Here is a 23,089-nt window from a genome sequence, read left to right as displayed (position 1 = left end):
CTCATCAATTATTTAATACACCACTTACACACATAATTGCTTAAGTAACCGGGAAAAAGAAAGGACCTATGAAAATATGCAAAATAAGATACAGCCTGATTGGATCAGAGACAGTTAAATGGTACTGTAACCCTAATAGGAAATAAAATGCTTTTTCAGTGATTTCAGTGTACAATTATGGAGCGTAATTGATTAACTAAAGGGAAAAAAACTCACTTTGCAAAGCGACTGGAGAATGCATTATTTTGTTTGAGAGAGCTCGCAGATGGCTGCAGCTCTGACAGGACAGGATGCATCGTAGCATTTCCGTCACTTGTGTTTTGAGAAGCCCAGCATATCACATGTTGGGTTTGTGTTTTCATCAAACTTTATAAAACAACTTAACCTTCCAAAATAATTGGATGAGAACGGAGTCCCGAAGAACCATAGGGCTCTGGAGCCTTGTGGGATTATTGGTGTTTGGGTGTCAGTACAGTTAAAATAATTCCAGCAGCAGTTAGAAGGAAGCACCTTTCTGTTGGCATTAAATTACCTTACATGATGGAATGTTTGCTAGTGAGTAACTTCCATCAGAAACTAAAGAGGAAGATGATTAATCATGGTAACTCCTTTATGAATTCAGTGAAAGCCCTCCATTTTACACATGAGGAAACTGAGTCCGTGAGTTAAATTAATTAGCCTCACCATAAAGACAGAAGAGCTGGAGCTAAAAATCAAGTACTCAGAACATTAAGGGGAATTCAGAAAAAAAAAAGAAATACACATCCCTGAAGCCCCATCATTTTATTTAAATCACATTTTGAAGGTGCCAGGAGGAAACTGAAAATATTTTCAGATTAAATCCTTTGCGTATAACATTACAGAATCATAACATTACAATGGACTTCCAGTTTTTGGGGAGAAATCACTTTGCCCAGACTTGGTAACTTTGCCTCGCTGAATGAGAAATTTAGATAAATGAACTGATGTTGACCAAGCAATGATTATGCTGATAATTTATGTTAATTTTAAGGAAGGCGATTAGCATGTTCAGTAACATGGAAAATACAAGAAGCAGCATAGGTACCGCATGTGTCTAGATTGATGGTGAAGTAGAAACACCCACTTTTCTTCAGTGATTCAGGGAAAGCCTGTTGGGAAGACATGGGCACATTCAGATTCGCTCCAGCGAACTCATGCCCTGCCCGTATTACAGGTGATCCTCCAAAGCCTCGAACACCTGTCATGTGCCCTACAGTGCCTTTGTAACATTTTACTTGTTGCCAGTCTCTCTTTTTGACTGTTTGTTTTGAAATAATTATAGATTCCCAGGAACTTGCAACAAAGTCTACAAGGAGCGCTTGTACCTTCACCGTTGTCCTGAATGGTAACATCTCACCTGTCTGGAACGCAGTAGCACAGTGGGTCCAGTGACTTGGGGACAGTCCACAGAACTGATTCGATCTCACCAGTTCATGTGTGTGTGTGTGTGTGTGCGCGTGCGTGCGCAGCTCCGTGCAGTCGTATCACGTCTGTGGGTTCTTGGAGCAACTGTGATCACGGTACACAACTCCCTGTGAACAGCACACATCTATTCTCCACCTGTCACTTTGCTGTTTTAAGGGTATCTTGTTCATGGAGCCATGAAGTGTGTAACCATTTGTGACCGGCATGTGCCGCTAGCACAACTTCCTTGCCATCCACCCAAGTGTTTGTATGTAAAGTTTGCTCCTTTTCTTGCCATGTGGTGTCCCATGTCTTCCCTGTACCCTGGGTTGTTCCTCCTTTGTCTCGTTGAAGGATGTTGGGTGTCTTTCTGATTTGGGGCTTTTAGGAACAAGATGCTAAGAATGGCTTTTGCATGAACACGGGTTTTTATTTCTCTTGGATAAATGCCAAGAAATGTAATTGCTGGGTCATACATGACCTGTATGCATATGATATTTGCATATATTGATTTATGAGAAATTGCCAGACCTATTTCCGGAGCACCTGTATCGTTTTACACCCTCACAAGCAGTGCATGTGTGAATCCATTTCCCAGCGGCCTCAGCAGCACTCGGTGTTAGGACTAACAACAACAATAACAACAACAGAATTGGCCATTCTGAGAAGTAGGCAGTGATATCTCATTATGGTCTTAATTTGCATTTCCTTAGTGGCCGATGATGTTGGAGATCACTTCGCGTGCTCATCTGCCATCTGGGCACCTTCTCCAGTGACATGTTAGCCCACATAGTTCACCCACTTTCTGTTTGGATTGTTTTGGTTGGTTGTTTGTTTTTCTTGTTGAGTTTTGAGGGTTTCTTATATATTTGAGATGCTCATCCTTCGTTAAAAATGCAGTTTGCAAATATTTTCTCCCAAATGTTTTCTTATTTTTCTGTCTTCAAAGGGCCTTTTGTAGAACCAGTCTCTGTCTCTGTCCCTCTCCTTCTCTAAGTTTTAGCTGATAGATTTCTGTCAAAAAAATAAATAAATAAAGTAACTTCTGGTTTCTGCAGACACACGTAGCATGGACAAGAATAGCGGGCAGGTGGCTGCCCTGAATAGAAAAGGTGTGAGGCCCCATCCCCAGAACACCATGACCTGTTGGGTCTTTCAGGCTGCTTGCAGTAGTAAATCCTGCAGCTTAAATGACCTATACATAGAAGGCCAAGAAACTGATAAAATGTCCTCATTCATAATCCCACAATTGATTGGATATTTTCATGGGGATTCAAAGGAATTATAATAATCTTAAAATAAGGGAATTTAAGTTATGGAAATAAAGCTTACTTCAAATAATAAAGAGTAAAATATATTTTACAAATTCTTACTGATTTTTTTTTTCAAAATGTCCTATCTTTTACTTCTAGGTTGACCGTATATACTTAGGTTTGAAATGGACAATTTTTTCCCCTTACTCTGCTGTCTTGCCTGCAAAATGGAATAGCCTTACTATAAGTCATCAAAGAAATGCAGGGATGATATATTGACTTCAGAAGTGTTCACCAATTTTCTTTTGTTACAAATCCATCCCAAGTAATCATCACAGTAATTGAAGTAAATCAGGTAATTTAATCGCAGCAAATTATTATATTTTTTGATGTAATGCTTACTTGATCATATCCCTAGAATTCAGTGCATTTACATTATTTTTATAAAGAAGCAGCATATGGAGAGATGTGCTAAGTGGAAGTTTATGCCAGAGAAGGAAAATAAGTTGTGTTTTAAGATACATATGTGAAAATACATGGCAAATCAAGGAGATAAGCTAAGATTAACAAACTGGGTAATTAGTAAAGTGTTTTGCAGACAGAAAGAACCATATTTTGTAAGCATTGTGTGCTGCAATTATTATTAGAATGGTTGCAGGGAATTCAGTTTGCTTATTTAAATCACCTATTTTATAGTTTCATCTGTCAAACTGAAAGGCATATAAAACTGAATAAACCATGTGACATCCAAACAAGATACTTTCATTATGTACCTGGGAAAACCTCAGCTTCAAGTCAACATTCAAGTTTGGTAATTAGCACGTAAGAAATTTTCCATACACCCCCAGCCCCAAGAAAATCTTTGCAGCTTTTTTTCTTGTGCAAATGCATGCATAAATGTTCCACAAACCTTTGTAGATTTCTGACATTGGGAAGAGTGTTAGTTACAGCTCTGCGTACTTCTCAGAAGGACTGACTCATCTGCAAAGAGGTAGAATAGAGTTAGAAGAATATCAAATGCATTAGGTAACTGTAATGATTACAGTTGTTATTTCTGTGAAATGAAAAAAGAATCCTATTGGAAAATGAAGCGTTTGCTGATTGGGCTGTAATCCACCTGCAGCCGGCCATGTTGCATGTGCTCAGAATAGGGTGTAGATGCCATCTATCCCACCCACCACCAAAGGGCCATTTTCCTTATGTTCAGTCACACAAAAATTATTTATGGCAGATTTTGACCCAATTTTAGTTTTTCATTGCCTGCTTTTTACATCACAGTGGCTTGCTAACACTTGCTTTAGTTGAACGAATAACTTCATTTCTGGTTTTCATTTGTTTTGTAAATGAAACAAACAAACAAACTAAAGTCTCTATTTTGGATGTTCTTGTAAAGTATACAAACATTTTTCTCCAGGATTATCATCTTTCAAAATAATATATATTTTTTAATCTGGTAACAAAACCAAATAAACAGACATGCTACTAGTGTTATCCTCTGTATCTGTAAGCTCTAATTAGAATAATATAAAGCCAGACTTGTGTTTTTCATGGTTTTTATATTAACCTCACTGTATTAAAAGGCTTAGGTGGAATGTGCTTTGTTAAAATGAGGCTGAGTATACCAGACAATTTGAGCAACCCTTTTTTATTTTTTGTTACTCAGCATTTGTTTTTGGGCATTAAGTGTTTTTGATAAAGGACATTAAGTTGCTAGTCCTGCACTATAATTAAGATCTTGCTTGTATTTGAAAGTCTTCAAAGGTTTGTTGCATCTATAAGACAGCTGTTTTTTTTTTTTCTGACAGTGTCCTAAAGGCCCTCTCTGCTTCTCCAATATCATTGTCTCCACCTTGGCAACAATCACACCTGTACACCCGCACGCACACACACACGCACACGCATGCACATTCCCAGACAAGGCCACGTGCCTTTTTCCGTGCTGATTAGTCTGTTATGAGTATCCTTTCTGCCTTGGCCCCCTCTGCTCTCCAAACTTCCCTTTCTCTTCTTTGAATAAGTTCCAGATCATCCTGGAAAACTGACGTGACACAGCGTCTTCTCTGCCCCTCTCTACACCCCCCCAAGATGGCCAGGTAGCGTGCTGCTCAGGGCTACCAGTTCCCTCGGGCGCAGAGAGATCGGCACTTTGCGTGTAGCCTGCAGAGGCTCTGAGACCTGGTCCTAGGGTCTGTGCTGTGCTCCCTGCATTCCAAACGCATTTGTTTGTCTTCCCCCTCTGCCGCGCCTCGACTTGTGTTGAACTTGTAGCGCACCCGGCACTTGGCACGAGCCTGTTCGACCCACAGCCTGCTCTTCCCGTGTGTCATTCCTCAGGGGCGGCCAGGGGCGACATCCACCCCGTGGGGCCTTTCTTCCATCTCTGCCGCCGACTCCGTGATTGCAGGCTCTGTCTGGACCTCCGCTTCAACCCCAGACACACGCGTGCCGCTGTGTTCCCGACATGTGCCCTGCACACGCACCCGCTCCCTGGGTGTTCCACTGGGAGCCCTCCGCGCCCCCGCCCAGCCTCACACAGCCTGTCTGGGAGCAGTGGCAGCATCACCGCCTGAGGCGGCAGAGCCCCCACCTCCGCCCTGGGTCTGGGCCCCTTCTTGGTCGTGAACGTTTGTACCTTCTCTGTGCTCACGTTCATCCAGGTCTCTGAGCCCCCACGTGCACTGGTGCATGTGCGTGCGCGCGCGCACACACACACACACACACACACACACACACTTTCTCCCTCTGCCTCCAGTCCCCTTCCAGTTTTAGTTTTTTACCTCTGGTCATTATTTAGTAATTATACATACGTATGTATGTTATGTGTATGTGTATATATATCTATATATATATATGTGTATGCTATGTTTGTACACATACATACATTTTGATGCATTTTAATGTTAACGCTCCCGCTAGGATAGTACCGGAGACGTGGTGGAGACTCAGGGGATGTACATTGGATGAGCGAGTGAATGAATGGATCTTCGTGTAGCTGCCTGCTCATCCAGCTGACAATAGCATCCTGTCCTCCACCACTCTCTCACTCAACACTGTAGCTAAGTTAGCCCACCTCACAGATGTAAGAAAAACGGTCCTCCTCTTTACCCTGTCTTATCACTTGTCTAGAATCTGTCAGTAATGAGAGATAATTTTCCATTTGTGTTTTTGTTTCTCCTAGAATAGAAGCTCCTTGATAAGAGGCCTTAGCTTATGCTCGCTTGTCTGCCCAGAATGTGTGATGCCTGTCGTGGAATAAACGTTTGGTCAATAGTACTGATTTATCGACCGGGCGAGTTTACTCAGCACAGTATGTGGACTGGACTAGGTTACGATGTGTATCTACTGATACCTAGCTCTCTGTCATCTATCTGCCATGGTCTCTGTGTACAATAAGTGGATACTTGACCCCAGAGAAGAATTTTAATATTGTAAACCTTCTTTACATTAGATCAGCATTAATATCAGCTTTGGTGTTTTAAAGAAGGCAAATTCAAATGCTCACATGGCACATGGGATCACATATCTTTAAGAAATAAAGGCCAAAGCACATGAGAGTCTTCAAGTTTCCGAAGGAGCACCTCTCTATCCCGCAGCAGTATTTTTGTGATGCACATTCAGGTCTGCAGGCCTCAAAATATCCTACTGGGGGAGGCATATGGGCCATGAGTCAGACTTTCCAGGTTTTCCTCGGGAGAGTTCGTTCTCTGAAATGTTTATTCAAGTGTAAATGTCAGGTGGCTCTGGGTCAGATGCGGTACGTTGGAGCTGACAAGTCCATAAAGAGCATTTTACCTGAGCCCCTTTCTTTGGGGACATGGTGGCCTGGAAGTGGCAGAGATCACAGAAATCCCACCGGTGCAAGGCAGACAGCATGGGCAGGGTGTGAAGGGGTGTTCCCCAGGGCACTGAGACGTGAAGGGTGTAAAAATCGGAAGTGAGAAGAAACAACTTAGTGCAATGTTCACAGCAGTAAGTAGCTACAGCAGGAGCCGCCAGATGTCTAAGAGACTCTTAACGGAATGAATTGCGAAGTCGGTGTGAGGTCTGATCCGGATGGAACCTGGCCATCCACAGGTAGCGATCCACTTGTTAGTGAGTGCGCCTGGGTCCCAGCACCCAGCTCAGGGCCTGGGTGGCCACGGCCACGCCAGAGAAGCGGAGGAGGGATGAATGAAAGGTGACCTCAGAACGCACCTTCAAGGGGAACGTGCTGGGTCCTGAAGCCACGCAAGTTACACATTCAGATTCTTCGCAGCAGTGTTCAAGTTACATACTCTGTCCTGTCATTTGTTGTTTTATCACAAAACTGCCTCGTATATTTCTTAAACCAAGAGGAATTATTACAAATAAGATAAAGTTGAGCTAATTTCTTCATTTCTGAAATAGTGATGATAGTACTTGCCTTGTTAGACCATTTTGACCATTTATCACTCTTCATATAAAACACTTAGCCCGGTGCCTGACACAGTGGGCACTTGGTGACCATACCTGTAGATTCTATTTGTGTTTCTTAGGACAGAAACCACACTGTGGGCACTGATCGTACTTACCAAATAGAAGTGTTTCTACTCTCAACTTCATCCGAGTAGATCACGAACATTTTACTTTGAAATACCAATTTTGAAATGTCCTGGGAAATTATAAGCTACACACCATAAGTTCCTAACCTTCTCTCTATTGAAACAAATGTGATAAGTGATGTTCCCATGTGTGATCCAGAAGAGAAGTCACAGAGGTATCAAGATACTGAGCCTCAGCCCTCGGCACCCTCCCCATGCACACCCCCCCACGGGCACACACACACATACACACACACATAATGTGTCTGACTTCTGTTTTATTTGGATGTGATATTTATTTAGTTTTTTTAAGTTTTTTATTTAAGTTTATATATTAGAGAGAGAGAGAGAGAGAAAACCTGTGCACACAAGAGGGGGAGGAGCACAGAAAGGGAGAGAGAGAGAATCCCAAGCAGGATCCATGCTGTCAGCACAGAGCCTGACAGGGGGCTTGAACTCACCAACCATGAAATCGTGACCTGGGGCAAAAGAAATCAAGAGTCAGATGCTTAACTGACTGAGCCACCCAGGTGCCCCCTCCCCCCTTTTTTAAAAGGGATGTGATATTTATTTTTAAAAATTTTTGTATGTGAGTAAATCACCTACTTAATGGCCTCAAAATACGTAGTTTGCAAAATAAAAATAGGGCTATTTTACTTATTTTTTTGAAATTGAACTGCATCATGTAATAAGAAAGCATGGTAAAGGTCCCTCAGCGTAAGCCGTGGCCCAGGTGAGATGAGCTTCTGGCTGTTAATTCCCAGTTCGCTTTCACACAGCTCCACTCACCTCTCAACAGAAAGTAGGCAAATAAAATCCATGTTGAGATGAGCAGTGATGTTATCACAGGGATGACCTTGAATCAAATCTGGCTAATCTCAAAGCTTGCAAATGTTGGTTAGTTTGGGAGTGTGGTTACTGACAGCCTGTTCGGAAGGCATCCCTGACCTGATTCAGACAGTCACTGTGCGGGGTCCCTAGTGGAAAACCCCTAATCACCACTGTAACAGTCTGTCCACAGGCTGTAGAAAGGTGTTCTTGAATGTTTCATCCAAGCCTAGCAAATTTGAGGTTTGTGTTTTAAGTTTACATTAGTGTGTGTTTCCTAATCCAAGAACTCCACTTACCCTCCTTCCCACTACACTAAAATGTTATGTATAGTATATTAGTACTTGGCGTTGATATATCATAGCATCCTTATTATTTAATTGCTCATTTTGATTATTTGCAACCTTATTTAATTTTATCTGTGTAGAATGCTGGAGCAAATAATCTCTTTTAGAGATCCCGGGATTTCTTTTCTTTTTTTTAGCTGATTGATGAGGAATTATTGTTCCTGCAGTGAGTGGGTAGTGACTGTGCCAGAGACACTTCATGTCACTGGCCCTCTGGGATGAACTATCCTCCACTGGATGTGAGGGAGATACTCAGTGGGAAATGGCTTCTTTCTGAGAAGAAAAGTGAAATGGTATAAAGTGAGGGCGCAATGCTTGGCCATCTGGAAGAAACAATCTATAACTACTTCTAATGTCTTGCCATACACTTTTTCCCTAAATGTTTTATCCGAAGGAGATGCTGGCATTTCAAATGGCATAAGCTAGTGTAATATGTGGGAAGGGCAATGCAAGAGTTAACTAGATCATTTTGGGGGGTCTTACTCTTTGGCTAGTTTTACCTCTCTGGCACTGAAGTTAAAACATTCTGTGATTGGCTGGGGCGCCCGGGCGGCTTAGTTGGTTAAGTGTCTGACTTCAGCTCAGGTCATGATCTCACAGTGTATGGGTTCGAGCCCCGCGTCAGGCTGTGTGCTGACAGTTTGGATTGTGTCTCCCTCTCTGTCTGCCCCTCCCCCACTCGTGCTCTCTGTCTCTCAAAAAATGAGTAAACGTTAAAAAAAAAATCAAAAAAAAAAATCTGTGATTGACTTAAGGATAATCGTGAAGGAGTAAAGAGGTATGGAAGGGGGAGGGAAGGTCTACAGCTCCCAGAAACTCATTACATGTGCCCCAAAACCATGTCGGAGCACAGATCCTACAGTTTAAACCGGAGTGTGGAGTTGTTTGATTGTTATTTTCTCATTGTATGGGTGGGTTAGGAATGGTTATATTAGTCACATTTTTACTAAGATGGCCTTAAAATGCACCATATGATATTAACACATAGTGTATGGTCCACAATTAAGGTGAGATAACACTTTTTAAATTGACAGTATTTCACTCATTGGATTACTTAACACTAACCTATTTACTGTGGATAATTGTAAATATACAGAAGAGTGGAGAGAGCTGTAAAGAGAACTGCTGTGTTCTGCATTCCGTCATTTGTATTTTATCTGTTCACCTTCTCACAGCCCCCCTCCCCCCTCCAGGTATCTTAAAGCAAATACCAGACATCACATTATTTTATTTGTAAATAGTTAACATATAGAAGTGTGTAGATAGGTAGATACATAGACAGTCTGGCATACCTTTTATATAAAGCATGAGGATAGTACACTTTTAAAACACCAAACAAAATTGAATTTATTAATTTCTTAATATGTTTATTCAGAGTTGTCCCAATTTATCTTTTTAAATTTTTTAAAATATTTATTTATTTTTGAGAGAGAGAGAGAGACAGAGAGACAGAGACAGAGAGAGAGACACAGACAGAGCATGAGCGGGGGAGGGGCAAAGAGAGAGGGAGACACAGAATCTGAAGCAGGCTCCAGGCTCTGAGCTGTCAGCACAGAGCCCGACGCGGGGCTCCAACCCACAGACTGTGAGATCGTGACCTGAGCTGAAGTCGGACGCTTAACCAACTGAGCCACCCAGGCGCCCCCCCCCCCCCCCCCAATTATCTTTAATCTGTGGTTTGTATAAATCAGGATCTCAAATGTCTACACTCTGTATCTGATTACTGTGCATCGCCTGCTTAGGAATTTTAATCTCTTTTTCTCTCCTACATCTGTGCTCTTCTTCTTAGTTTTTCCAGTACCCTTCACAAATTTTTAAAGGAGGGCTTTAGTTCAGAGACTGTTTCACATGGTTGATATTTTCAGTATCACAAGGATTATACCCCTAGCCTTTTGTTTGTTTATTTTGTTCCTGTCTCTTTTTATTTTGCTTTTGGACCAATAAGCAGTTTTAGAACAACTTGAATAAAAATCCCCTTCACATTATGTTTTTAAAACTCAGTTTGGGAGCTAACTTCAAGTTTAGTTATGCTATTTAGAAACGAGCTAATTGAAATAAATAAACAGTATTAGTGAGGATTCTCTTATGAGCTGACATGCATTTCTGTTTACATCTGCATTGCTAATCTCTATATTTGTTTACTTTTTCTTTGGTGTTGTTTTCCTTGGTTGTCATTTTGTAATTAATAAATAGTTATTTAAGGAAAGTTTTAGGAAAGTTTGTGTGGAAAAGTACAGAGAGTTCCCATGTCACCGCACCCCCACCTACCCCCAAACACACATGCAACCTCTTCCATCATTACTAGCCCTCTCTGGAGCGGTACTTTTGTTATAACTTACAAATCAACATGGCATCTCATTATCAACCCAAGTCCATAGTTTTTTGTTTTTTTTTTTTTTTTTAATTTATTTTTGAGATAGAGACAGAGCATGAGCAGGGGAGGGGCTGAGAGAGAGGGAGGGAGACACAGAATCTGAAGCAGGCTCCAGGCTGTGAGCTATCAGCACAGAGCCCGACATGGGGCTTGAACTCACAGACTGTGAGATCATGACCTGAACCGAAGTCGGATACCCAACCGACTGAGCCACCAGGCGCCCTCCTCCAAGTCCATAGTTGACAGTACGGTTTACTCTTGGTGTTGTGTATGCTGTATATCTGAATAATGACACTGTCAAGTAGCCACCACTATAGTTCATACAGAATAGTTTCATTGCCATAAAAACTCCTGTTCTCCACTTGTTTATCCCTCCTCTCCCCACTAACCCCTGAAAAACACTGGTCCTTTTACTCGTTATATTTTTACCTTTTCCAGAATGTCATATAGTTGAAATCATACAGTATGTAGCCTTTTCAAATTGTCTCATTTCACTTGGTAACATGCAAGTTTTGCTCCTGTCTTTTCATGGCTTGATGGCTCATTTGTTTTTAGTGCTGAATAATATTCTCTTGTCTGAAATGACTACAGTTTATCCATCATCTTTTGAAGGACGTCTTCTTTCCTTCCAAGTTTTAGCAGTTATGAATAAAGTTGCTGCTAAAATCCACATGCAGGTTTTTGTGTGGACATGTTTTCAACTCCTTTGGGTAAATACTGAGGAGTGTGGTTGCTGGATCTTAGAATATGCTTGGTTTTGTAAGATACCGCCCAAATGTCTTCCACAATGGCTGCGCCATTTTGCATTCCCAACAGTGAACGAGAGTTCTTGTTACTGTACATCCTCATTAGTATTAGGTGTTATGGGCATTCTGCATGTTGCTCGTTGTAATGGGCACATAATAGTATCTCGTTGTTTAATTGACATTTTCTTGGAGTGTCTTTTCCTATGCTTGTTTGCCCACCTGTGTATCTTTGGTGAGATGCCAGTCCAGGGTTTTTGCTCATTTTAATTGGTTTGTCTGTTTTCTTATTGTTGAGTTTTAAGAGTCTTTGTATATTTTGAATAAAAGTTCTTCATCAGATATATATTTTGCAAATATTATCCTCCCATCTGTGGCTCGCCTTCTAATTCTTTTAACGTGTCACAGGGCAGAAGTTTTTAACTTTTATAAAGTCCACCTTCTCAACTTTTTTATTTTTTTTTTTAAATTTTTTTTCAACATTTATTTATTTTTGGGACAGAGAGAGACAGAGCATGAACGGGGGAGGGGCAGAGAGAGAGGGAGACACAGAATCGGAAACAGGCTCCAGGCTCTGAGCCATCAGCCCAGAGCCTGACGCGGGGCTCGAACTCCCGGACCGCGAGATCGTGACCTGGCTGAAGTCGGACGCTTAACCGACTGCGCCACCCAGGCGCCCCCCTTCTCAACTTTTTTAATAGACCATACCAATATTGTTGCATTTAAAAAGTCATTGCAAGATGCAAGGTCTCTTAGATTTTCTCCTGTTGCCTTCTGGGTATTGTATACTTTTGCATATTACATTTAGGTCTGTAATCCATGTTGAGTTAATTTTTGCAAAGGATGTGGGATCTGTGTTTAGATTCAGTGTTTTCCGTGTGTACGTCTAGCTGTTGAGCACCGTCTGCTGAAAGGTCTGTCTTTTCTGCATTGAATTGCCTCTGCTCCTTTGTCAAACAGAAATCAGTTGACTATATTTGTGGGTCTGTCTTGGGGCTCTCTGTTCTGTTCCATTTTATCTGTCAGTTTGGCCAGTATGGAGCTGTCTTGATTACTATAGCTTTATAGTAATCTCCATTTTTATAGCATGTCAGAATCTGTACCATGCTACAGTTTCACCCAGAATGCTTAAAATATAAGTTTGTTCCTTAAATTGAGAAGTCTGGACCTAGGGACATCTTGTAGGAGTGACACTAAATTTCAATTCACTGAACAGTCTAGAATTTATACGTTTTTTTCCAAGTGGGCTTTTTTTTTTTTTTTTTTTAATTTTTTTTTCAACGTTTATTTATTTTTGGGACAGAGAGAGACAGAGCATGAACGGGGGAGGGGCAGAGAGAGAGGGAGACACAGAATCAGAAACAGGCTCCAGGCTCTGAGCCATCAGCCCAGAGCCCGACGCGGGGCTCGAACTCACGGAGCGCGAGATCGTGACCTGGCTGAAGTCGGACGCTTAACCGACTGCGCCACCCAGGCGCCCCCCAAGTGGGCTTTTAAAAAAACGTTTATTTTTTTCAGGGGCACCTGGGTGGCTCAGTCAGTTAAGTGTCTGACTTCGTCTCAGACCATGATGTCACAGTTTGTGAGTTCGAACCCTACATGGGGGCTCTGTGTTGGTGGTGTAGAGCCTGCTTGGGATTCTCTCTCTCCCTGTCTCTCTCTGCCCCTCCTAGGCTCCTGTGCATGTGTGCACTCTCTCTCAAAATAAATAAACTTAAAAAAAATAAAGGGCTAAATGTTTATTTATTTTTATTTTTTTGAGAGAGAGAGAAAGAGAGAGGGAGGAGGGGAGCAGAGAGAGAAGGGGACAGAGGATCTGAAGTGGGCTTTGTACTAAGAGTAGAGAGAGCCTGATACAGAGTTTGAACTCACAACCGTGAGATCATGACCTGAGCTGAAGTTGGACACTCAGCCAACTGAGCCACCCAGGTACCCCCTGCCCTGGGGTCTTTTTTCCCCAACATCTCTCACTTTGTATATGATAATTATAGATGATTACTAATATTTATTAGGCACATGTAAGAAAGTTTTACACATATTAGAAAAAATAGTTTTTATTATCCTTCTGAACAGTAATTATTATTGCCTTTTATGTGAAGGAACCAGGCTCCAAATTCATTTAGCAAGATGCAAGGTCTAATATCTGTGTGCCAAGCACTCTACAAAGTACATTATCCCCTTTTCGTAAGGATCACTAGATGACTAAACTTCCTACTGGCATTTATAAAAGATTTTTTTGAGACTTACCACATTTAAAATTGGTGCTTTATATTTTGTTATATTCCATTTCAAAATAAGAGAGGCAGTATTTGTAATTTTGGATAAAAATGTGTTATTGTGTCCATTCACCATTCATGCAACACAAATTTATTCTGGCCAGTTTGTGTCCAGCACTCTTATGTACTTTAGTTGTATTTAAATACAAGGTATTGAAATACTTCAAAACAGTTCAAACAAACTCAGTGTTCAATGGCCTGAACGCACTGAACATCTTTGTAAGCAAGAAGCAGCAGCAGCACTGAGTAAAGAAATCACTAAAATTTGGTCCTAAATTTTTTCATATTTAGAAGGGAGAAGTCTTTAAATTCAGATAATGAAAGAAAACAGGTGGAAGAGAAAGAAGAGAGAGAAGGTGGGGAATTGCTGAAAGCTGTTTGCTCAGCACCTTGGTGAGGGACACTCAGTCCTGACCGTGGAGGACAGTTATGGACACGACGCCCACACTGTCTTTTCCTCTCTTGAGAGATTTTAGTGGAGCAAAGATTAATTATTTTTACACGTAGAACTTTGCCATAACTCAGGGTCCCGGTGTCTTCAAGAGAGCTGCTTGTTTCCAATGACCGTCAGCCATTAATTAGGGAAACAGGGCACAGGCAGTCACTGGCCTGTAGCTTTCAGAGCAAACTATAAACGGTGCTGTGTACTGGCTGGACTCACCTCAGAGACCGGTTTATTCAAAGTAGAAGAAAAATAGCATTTCCACTGAGAAGATCTGCAAGAAAATGGAGAAAATAAAACTGAGAAGAGTTATTTTTCGTATAGATTTCTCAATAACGACTGTACTTTCATACTCTTAAAGGTCAGCTTCATGGCCTTAAATTAGAAATAGAGTGGATTTCCTTTTAGGTATGGCTTCCCTGTTCGCCCTACACTGAAATGATAAAGATATAGATGGTCTTATCCAGTCTATGAACAGGTGACTGTTTTCTTTCTCCTCTCATACGTGGGGTAACCGCATACTTTCTTGTCCAAACCGGTGCTGTCCATAACACCAGCTCTAAATTGGGACCTTTCCTGGATGTAAGGTCCCCTACACTGCACCAGAGGTGATTCAAGGAGAGAAGCAGGATTATGTCACATTTATGGTCATGGATTTACATTTGTGTAGGATCCTGTATTTATTGGATGCGGACTGGGTATTTTATGTTGGATTCTGTAACGTGCTTTAGCATCACTCGTTACCCCCCGCCCCCATTTCACTGTATCCTTCATGGCCTCGTATGTTTAAATGAGGAATGTCATGGCTAGACATGGCTAGACAAATGTCAGGAATGTCTGGCTAGATCACTGCATGGAAGGAGGGAAGCCAGAAGCTGATCCTCTGATTTATGTGGTTTCACTTCTCTATTTTGCAAAAGTGAAAACAAGCTTAGATGCCTTGAGGTCCTTCCCTGAGGTCACGCTGCTGCCTGTGAACGACAGATCTTTCAACGGCACCTTCTCAGCGTGTACCCAGACTGCTGACGTTATCTATGATGCCAAGAACTCGATGGATGAGCCATACTCTGATTTTACAGACAGCCCAAGCTTAGCATCACGTTATGATTTGATGATATGTAGAACAGTTCTAAGGAATTTCTACAGTCAAAAAAACAATTACGCTGCCGAGTCCTTAAATTAAACATAGTGCATGAAGTTAGCCCTAAGGCAACTTTATTTTGTAGCCATTCTTTTGGGAAAAAAGAAAAAAAAAAAAAGATTAATGGATTCACTTTTCCAAGTCAGGATCTGATTATATCAATGTTTTACTCCAAAACCGTAGAATCAAAATAGTGATTCCCAAAGTCCACCATTATTTTTCTATAATGAAACCAGCAAATTGATATATAGTCAATATATCTCTTATTTTTTACTTCAAGAAGTAGGCTTAAATTATGTTGATACATGTATATATTGTGAAATAATTACTATAATAAGGTTATAGTTAATGCCTTCGTCACCTCACATAATTACTTTTTTTTTTGTGGGGGAGAATGGTGAGAACATTTAAGATCTATTTTCTTAGCAATTTTCAAGAATATAATCCAGTACTGTTAACTATCCATTTCACACATTAGCTTCCCAGAACCTGTTCATCTTATAGCTGAACGTTTGCACCTTCTGACCCAGTCTTTCTGGGACTGTTTCCCCCACCCCTTTTCCCTGGTGATCATCATTCCGCTCTGTTCTATGAGTTAAGCTGTTTTAGTTTCCCTGTATAAGTGAAACTGTACCGTGGTTTTCTTTCTCTGTCTGACTGGTTTCACTCAAGCATAATGGCCTTGAGGTCCGTCCATGTTGTTGCAAATGGTAGGATCTCCTTCTTACTCATGGCTGAGTGATATTCCACTGTAAATATAAACCCCAGCTTCTTTGTCCACGTGTCCATTGATGGACACGCGGGTTGTTTCTGTTTCTTGGCTTTTGTAAGTAGGACTGCAGCGACCATCGGAGTACAGATATCCCTTTAGATAGCGGTGCCGTTTCCCTTGGATGTATACTCAGAATGGGATTGTCTAATCATATGGTTGTGTTCTTAATTGTCTTGAGGAACCTCCATAAAACAGTATGGAGGTCAACCATATGTTGACCGTTCTAAGTGGAGCTTGTCTGAATCTTGAAATGTTGGTTCCAAAATGAACTTATTGCTGCACTTTATTCCAGAGACAGCTTAAGGGGTAAAATGTGGCCATGTTATGCTACAAATTCAAATAGAAAATTTAGAACTGCATAACGTACATAGAAATGGTGAATATAATAACTGCTTTGATGGAAATACTACAGTATTTGGAATATTATCTGTGGCGTTCAGAATAAGGGTGACTCTGCCTAGCTGCAGTAATGTGATGACGATTTTACCTTCTGTATTATTATCCCAAGTTGGGTTCCCAGGAGAACAAGGTGCAGGGATAGGAGAGTGCAGTCTGACTTGGATGGCACGTAAAGAAGATAAAATGTGTGCGCATCATTGGCAAGCAAAGACAAATCCCCAAATCTGCATATAAATAGGAATGTTAAGTACCAAAGAATAATTCAGATGAAAAAAATACTTGAAGTTGCTGATTTTCCATATTTAGAACAAGCCATCATTAAATTAAAATAGAGAAAACTTTATCCATTTGGTGTTAATCTGTTAATTCAAACATGTTCTCATGAGTTTAGGTCATGCTTTTCCTCCACATCAACCAAGAACTTCACATCATCCCAAATTTTCTAAAACTTAATATTCTGAGACACATTTTAAATAAATAATAACATTAAATAGAACCAAGACTACTAGCCTAAAATTCATGAATATCCCTTATGTCTTAAAAATTCTGGCCAAATATTTTGATAACGAGGTAAAACAAAGCCGATACGGTTTTACTGGGGAGCTGTGAATTTGAAATCTGAAGACCCAGGTTTGAATCTAAACCACTAGTTGCAAGGACTCTGGCAAATCGTTGAACTGCTTTGTCTCAACTCCTTCACATGGAAAAGGGATGATAACTCCACAAAATAATTATAGGAATTAAATTGAAAGAATATGGAAATGTTTTCAGTAGAAGAAAGACCAGGCACAAAAATGATACTCAGAAAAGTGCTTTAAAGCTATTTCATTTTTTTCCCACTAAAACTAATCCCTCACCACGGCGCCGAAGTGCCCCCAGTGTGGGAGAGTGCTGAGAGCGCATGTGGCGCTGCTCCAGGAATGGTGGGGTTATAATTCTGAATTCCCCTTAGGCAGATAGTTTCACACCATTGTGTGTAATTGCTTTAGCAGGGAAGCCGTGATGACACGGTGCCCAGAAGAAAGAGCTTATTGGTGATTTTGTGGAAGATTAGTTGTGAGACAAAATGAAAGAGGTCTGTCTGCGCTGGTCCTTCCTCACCAGGGACACAGGTTCGTCCCCTGGGTCACCAGCGTCAAATGGTCACAAAGTGCTTCACAAAGAGGTACACACCCAGTGGAGAGTTTTATTTGATGTATTGATCCAACTTTCCTGTCTCTCCAATCCATTCCCCTCTTTTTTGGTCCCATAGAGAGTTGTTTGGGGAGATGCCATTTGATGATGGCATAAAAATAAGGGATTGGAGGAGCACCTGGGTGGCTCAGTGCATTAAGCATCCTGCTTCAGCTCAGGTCACGATCTCACGGTTCATGAGTTTGAGCCCCCCCCCCCCCCCCCCCCCCCCCCCCCCCCGCGTTGGGCTCTGTGCTGACAGCTGGGAGCCTGGAGCCTGCTTCGGATTCTGGGTCTCCCTCTTTCTCTGCCTCTCCCCCACTTGTGCTCTTTCTCTCTCAAAAATAAATAAATGTAGTTAAAAAGTTTTAAAATAATAAGGGATTGGATAAGCAAGGTTGTTCTGAGTTAGAGAATTTAATGGAAATACTGAGTTTTGCATGATCCGCTAGTTTAAGAAATATGCATATATTATATGAATAGAGGTTCACATTTCAGTTTGACAAAGATCAGTGCTGTTTTTATTAGGACAGACTTCCACAACACACAGGTGGATGTTCCCCGGCCTGGCCCCCAGACCCCCAGGTGATAGAATCCCTTTTGTGTAAACAGCAGGAGGTTCCGCTTGGGAAGATGTTTCTAAGCAGAGGTGGCCCAACAGTCTCCAGCTTGCTTTAGTCAGGGGCATCTCCAAAGCATCCGCTGCTACTTCCTGAGCCTGGTCGCCATGGTGACGCTGGGGCAGTGCCTGAACTTCCTTCTCCTGGGTCTTGGCTGGAGCTCAGATGGGTGCACTGGCCTCTGCCCTCCACCTCCTATTATAGGATCCTTGACAGTTTTTATTTGTTTTACACTGGTCTTGGGCAGGGTGTGTGTGTCGGGGGGGGGGGGGGGGGGGTACATAATTGTGTATCTTTGCAAGAATCCCTCGAAAAAAGCCCTAGATGATTACTAAGTCTCTTTATTACATGAATAATTAGCTTAAAAGATAACTTTTCTGGGGCAGGAATATTAGATGCACACCATTAATCTTATACTTTTAAAGAGTGATTTTCTTATGTTTATTTGTATGGCATTTATGTACCCATTTTGGTTATCTCACGGTTGATGGAAATGTATTCTCACCTTTAGGATATTGATTTTGATTAATATACCATCCCCAAGTATAGGTACCTAATCCCATGACTCGTGACCTGACCCAACCTCCTCAGGAAGCAGATTCCCTACATAGTGCACGATGTGAGTTATTTGGGGGGATGGGGGGGTGTTTGTCCCATTAGTATATATTTAAATCCATGGGCTTCTGAGAGAAAAGTTTTGCAAACACTTTATGAAATTTGATGTAATATAAAATGAAATAACTTCTGTATGGCTAACGTTAGCATATATTGAGTGCCTAGGATGTGCCAAGCGTGTTGGGTAGAGCATTGGTTTTTATCTATTCTAACAACAAACCTGCCTCACAGACCTAACCCTTCAGGAAAGAACATTAAGTTAACTGACTTGCCCCAGGGTAACATAGCTGGTAAGTGCTTCGGGCCAAGGATCAAAACATCATCCTCTGACTCTGCAGCTGCTGTTTATTTCAGTACATAATGCAGTGTAGATAAAGGAGGAAAACACTATAAAATCTAGCAGAAGGAAATAAATGAGTTATTTCAGGTGTAGCTAAGGCAGAAGGGAAAATGAAATGTGTCATCGTGAATGTGTGAAAACAAGTATTCAAAATCATCCAGACAAACTTTTTTTTAGAGCTCAAACCTAATTTACTTCCTGGTTTCTCAAGCTATATCAGAATATATAAATATATTAAGAGATACAGGTGCTAATCAAATGAATATTCCTTATGTCTATATTTGTCACCAGTGATAAAATGCTGAAGTCAGAGTGGGGGTAGATGATTACCCTGTCTATTTAGGGAAGTTGGCAGGCAGTGGGCCTGAGGGAATAACGGTCCGTGACTTAACTTCCAGCGACGGGTCACTGAGAGAGAACAGGCTCACGTAACGAAAGGTCGCGTTAGACCAGCCACATGCGAAAACACTGCTGTCTTAGACAGCTTGGGCCGCTTTAATAAAGCACCATCAACTGGTGGCTTAAGCAACAGGCGTTCATTTCTTACTGTTCTGCCGGCAGGGAAATCCTACATCAAGGTGCTGGCAGATTCAGTTCCTGGCAAGGGCTGTCTCTCTTCTTGACTTCGGTGGCAGCCTTGTCACCGTCTCCCCAGGCAGTGAGGTGAGAGGGCTGTGGCCTGTCCGTCTTCTTGTGGGGACACTAATCCCAATACGGGCCGCATCCTCGTGACCTCATCCAACCCTGCTGCACCTCCAAATCACGCTGGAGCTTAGGGCTTCGACATGTCAATTTGTGGACGTACAGACGTTGAGGCCATGGCACCACCTCCTCTTGGCTTCGTGGTCTTTCCGCCCAAGTCTCCATTTGAGCAGAGAAACCAAAGAAAATAGCGCCCGAACTCGACCTTTATCGAGTACCTCTGGGGGATACAGGCAAGGGTAGGGTGTATAGCCTGCAAAGACGTGTCAAATGGTGTCATTTCCCCGAGGAGTGAGGGAGCCAGACCCAGGCTAGGTCGAGGCTGTGCCATGGGTCCTGTGGTGGCCGGAGGCAGCGGTCCGTCCTTGTGCCTTGCTTGGGGGAGGGGGGAGAAGGGAGCCCGCTGCAGAAGCCCGTGGAGAACACCGCGCTGGGACAGACCCCGGGCAGGCCGCGAGGAGAGGCGGCGGTGTGTCTTCCACGAGGCGGTTCGCGGCAGAAGGTATCTCCCAAGTTACAGAAAGACGGGCGTCTTCGGCACGCCTGCATCCCCCCGGGCGTCGAGAACCTTCTGTGTAGACTTTCTTAACACTTAGGATTCTGGCCTGTTTCCGTTTCCTGCCTGCACAGCCTTGAGAGGTCAAGCAGTGCATGCCTTCGCTCTCTTTGAGGTTGTAAAAACGGGCTCCCTGTCGATTGGCCCTACAACAGTCCTTTCCCACTCTCCTGGCCTGTGAGGTGTCCTGGGAACTTCACCCTTGTTTTGGAATCAGTTCCGCCTCTTTGGGAACCTTGTTTACCTTTCAGTTTCAGAAGAGTAACACCATCAAGGACGGCCAGGGCTGCTGAGCCAGCAGGACTGGGGCTCCGTCCCTGCCTCCTTCCCTGCTGGCTGTATGCCCAGCACCGGTGAATCTTCTCCACTCTGTTTCCTTATCCGTGAAGTGGGAACCACACTACTGAATATCTGCAGTTACTGTGGCATTAAGCGAGACACTGTTTTGACAATACTTAGCCTAGTGCCGGACACATAGTAAGCATTTAATTAGTAATAGTATTACATTAGCCTGTGGATCACGCACACTGCCGGGTATATTTAACACTAATCTTTATTTTTTGCTGTTTATAATATCATTATGGTAACAGCCATGACAGCATCTTCTATTTAAAAATCTCTGATTTCATACAGACCTGCTTAGAAAATGATAGCTTCTCCTCAGCTGGTGTCAATCTCTTAACCTACTGCATAATATAGGATATTTTACATCCTATTCAAAGAATGGTATCTATATCCACATTCAGAGAATGTGGCATTTTTGCTGAATTATCAGCTTGCAATAAATTAACATGGGTTACACATAACTAGCAGAATGAAGCCAACCATATTACAATCTGACTTGACATTATTGAAGACTTAAAGATACTTCAGGGTCGTATATTGTGTCAGAATCTTCATTATGAATGCCAGGCAATATGACACAATGGCAGCGTGAAGACTCCCTGATGACAGCATGGGCCACACCCATGGCTCCTGCCCATGTTTGTGCCTTTATTCTCAGGAGAATAGCTCCAATTTCCTTGCAGACTAAAATCCAATACTCCTATTATGCAGCAGACTGGCTGATTGGGTGTAAGTTAAAAATAACTCACACCATAAATGCTTTATGTATAAGTTGGCTGTGCCCCCTAGGTCGAGAGAGCTCAGTTATTCAAGTTAAAATTAACTTCTGAATCAAGTATGTGCATACTGAGAGGGCAGGCTCTTTGTGAAATATCGAAGATGTGAATGCTTTTCCTGTAAAATGTTTGTGAACGTTGCAGTTGGGTCGGTTGTTAAACAAGTGCCTGCTTGTCATGAGGCAGGAGCCAAGTTGCGCCTGGAGAATAAGGAGAGATGATGCTACTTCTTCAAATGCTTTCATTCCATATTCTTGCTGAGTAATTGTCTTCTACTCAATCATGAAATTGTGTCTCCCTTGTTCAGCCCCTGCCTCATTTTCAATGCACCTGTTAGGCTGGATTATAGAGGATACAGACTTGGCATGGAGAAAGGCATTCAGTGGAAATGCACGTAGGAATGTTTATTCTGGCTCAGATACACATGACCTGTGTGACTGAATGGTTATCTTCTCTCTATCTGAGGCTTTCCAGGCAAGAGTCAAAAGCCTGTTTGTCTAATAGTGCAAGAATTTTCTTTAATCTCTTCCTTCTCTATGCTAATTAATTGATGCATTTACTGTGAATTCAGTAAATACTTACTGAAAGTCTACAAAATAGTATACTGTTAAAGCTCACACTCTAGAGGGAAAGAAAACTAAACATTAAATAAATAAGTAAATAAAAACATGATGTGTGTTTGTTAGAATTACAAGGAGGCATAAGAATAAACAGGGAAAAGATATCATGGACTCGCTTTGGGGTGGAGAGTTTAGAGAAAGCTCTGTAATAATGAAGCCCATGGATTGGTCCCAGAAAGTGGAGTGGGGGCTTTCTTGTAAGTCTTTTATATTCAGTGATGTGCTGGTAAATGTTTACCAATCAGTTATGTGAGGGGCAGAGCCTGATTTATAACCTTCTCCAGTCTGCCTGGTCAGACATTTCCACGTTGGCCAGTTTCTAGCTGTCAACCTGATGTCACTGGGTAGCCAAATGAAGTACAAGTCCCTATTGTGGTATTTCCACCAGACAAATACTAGCCTCAAGGGTTCATATAAAGGCCAAATACAGTACAGTAATTAGGAATTTATGAGATCTACATCTGTTTTAATGTAATGGATTTAATTTTAAGTTGATATAATTTAACCAGTCAAGGGCTATGTTTAACAATCCATCATCTTGCAAACTTTCTCAACATTTAACATTTGCCTCTCATACTCTAGTGTAAACATACCACTGATTTTTTTCATACTCTTTCTGAGATGTGGTAAGCAGAACATAAGGGCATATCCTAAATGTTGACACATGCTACAACATGTAAAATGGGTAAGATAATTATTGATCAGTCATTTGGGGCAAGAACTGTCAGAAAGACCTTAAGATTCTCAGATGATTTCTTGAGTTATGGTTTGGAGTCCTTCAGT

At 41.9% G+C, this 23,089-nt stretch overlaps 1 protein-coding gene and 1 long non-coding RNA gene across 6 annotated transcripts in view; one reads left to right on the top strand and one right to left on the bottom strand.

Annotated features, from left to right (window-relative positions):
• CSMD1 (CUB and Sushi multiple domains 1) overlaps positions 1-23,089 on the top strand; it is a 2,044,057-nt gene that overhangs the window by 1,348,558 nt on the left and 672,410 nt on the right. The window lies entirely within an intron of this gene.
• On the bottom strand, positions 785-21,388 carry LOC147581427 (uncharacterized). Its single transcript, XR_015249663.1, has 4 exons — positions 21,201-21,388; positions 14,467-14,521; positions 3,589-3,659; positions 785-2,439 (listed from the first exon to the last, which is right to left on the bottom strand). It is a non-coding gene; the product is annotated as an uncharacterized LOC147581427 (long non-coding RNA).

Source organism: Puma concolor, chromosome B1 (genome assembly GCF_028749965.1).
Source record: "Puma concolor isolate L17-30 chromosome B1, mPumCon1.1.hap2, whole genome shotgun sequence".
In the NCBI taxonomy this organism is placed as follows: Eukaryota; Metazoa; Chordata; class Mammalia; order Carnivora; family Felidae; genus Puma; species Puma concolor.
Note: the sequence above shows the minus strand (reverse complement) of the source record. Positions and strands in the feature narration are given on the sequence as shown.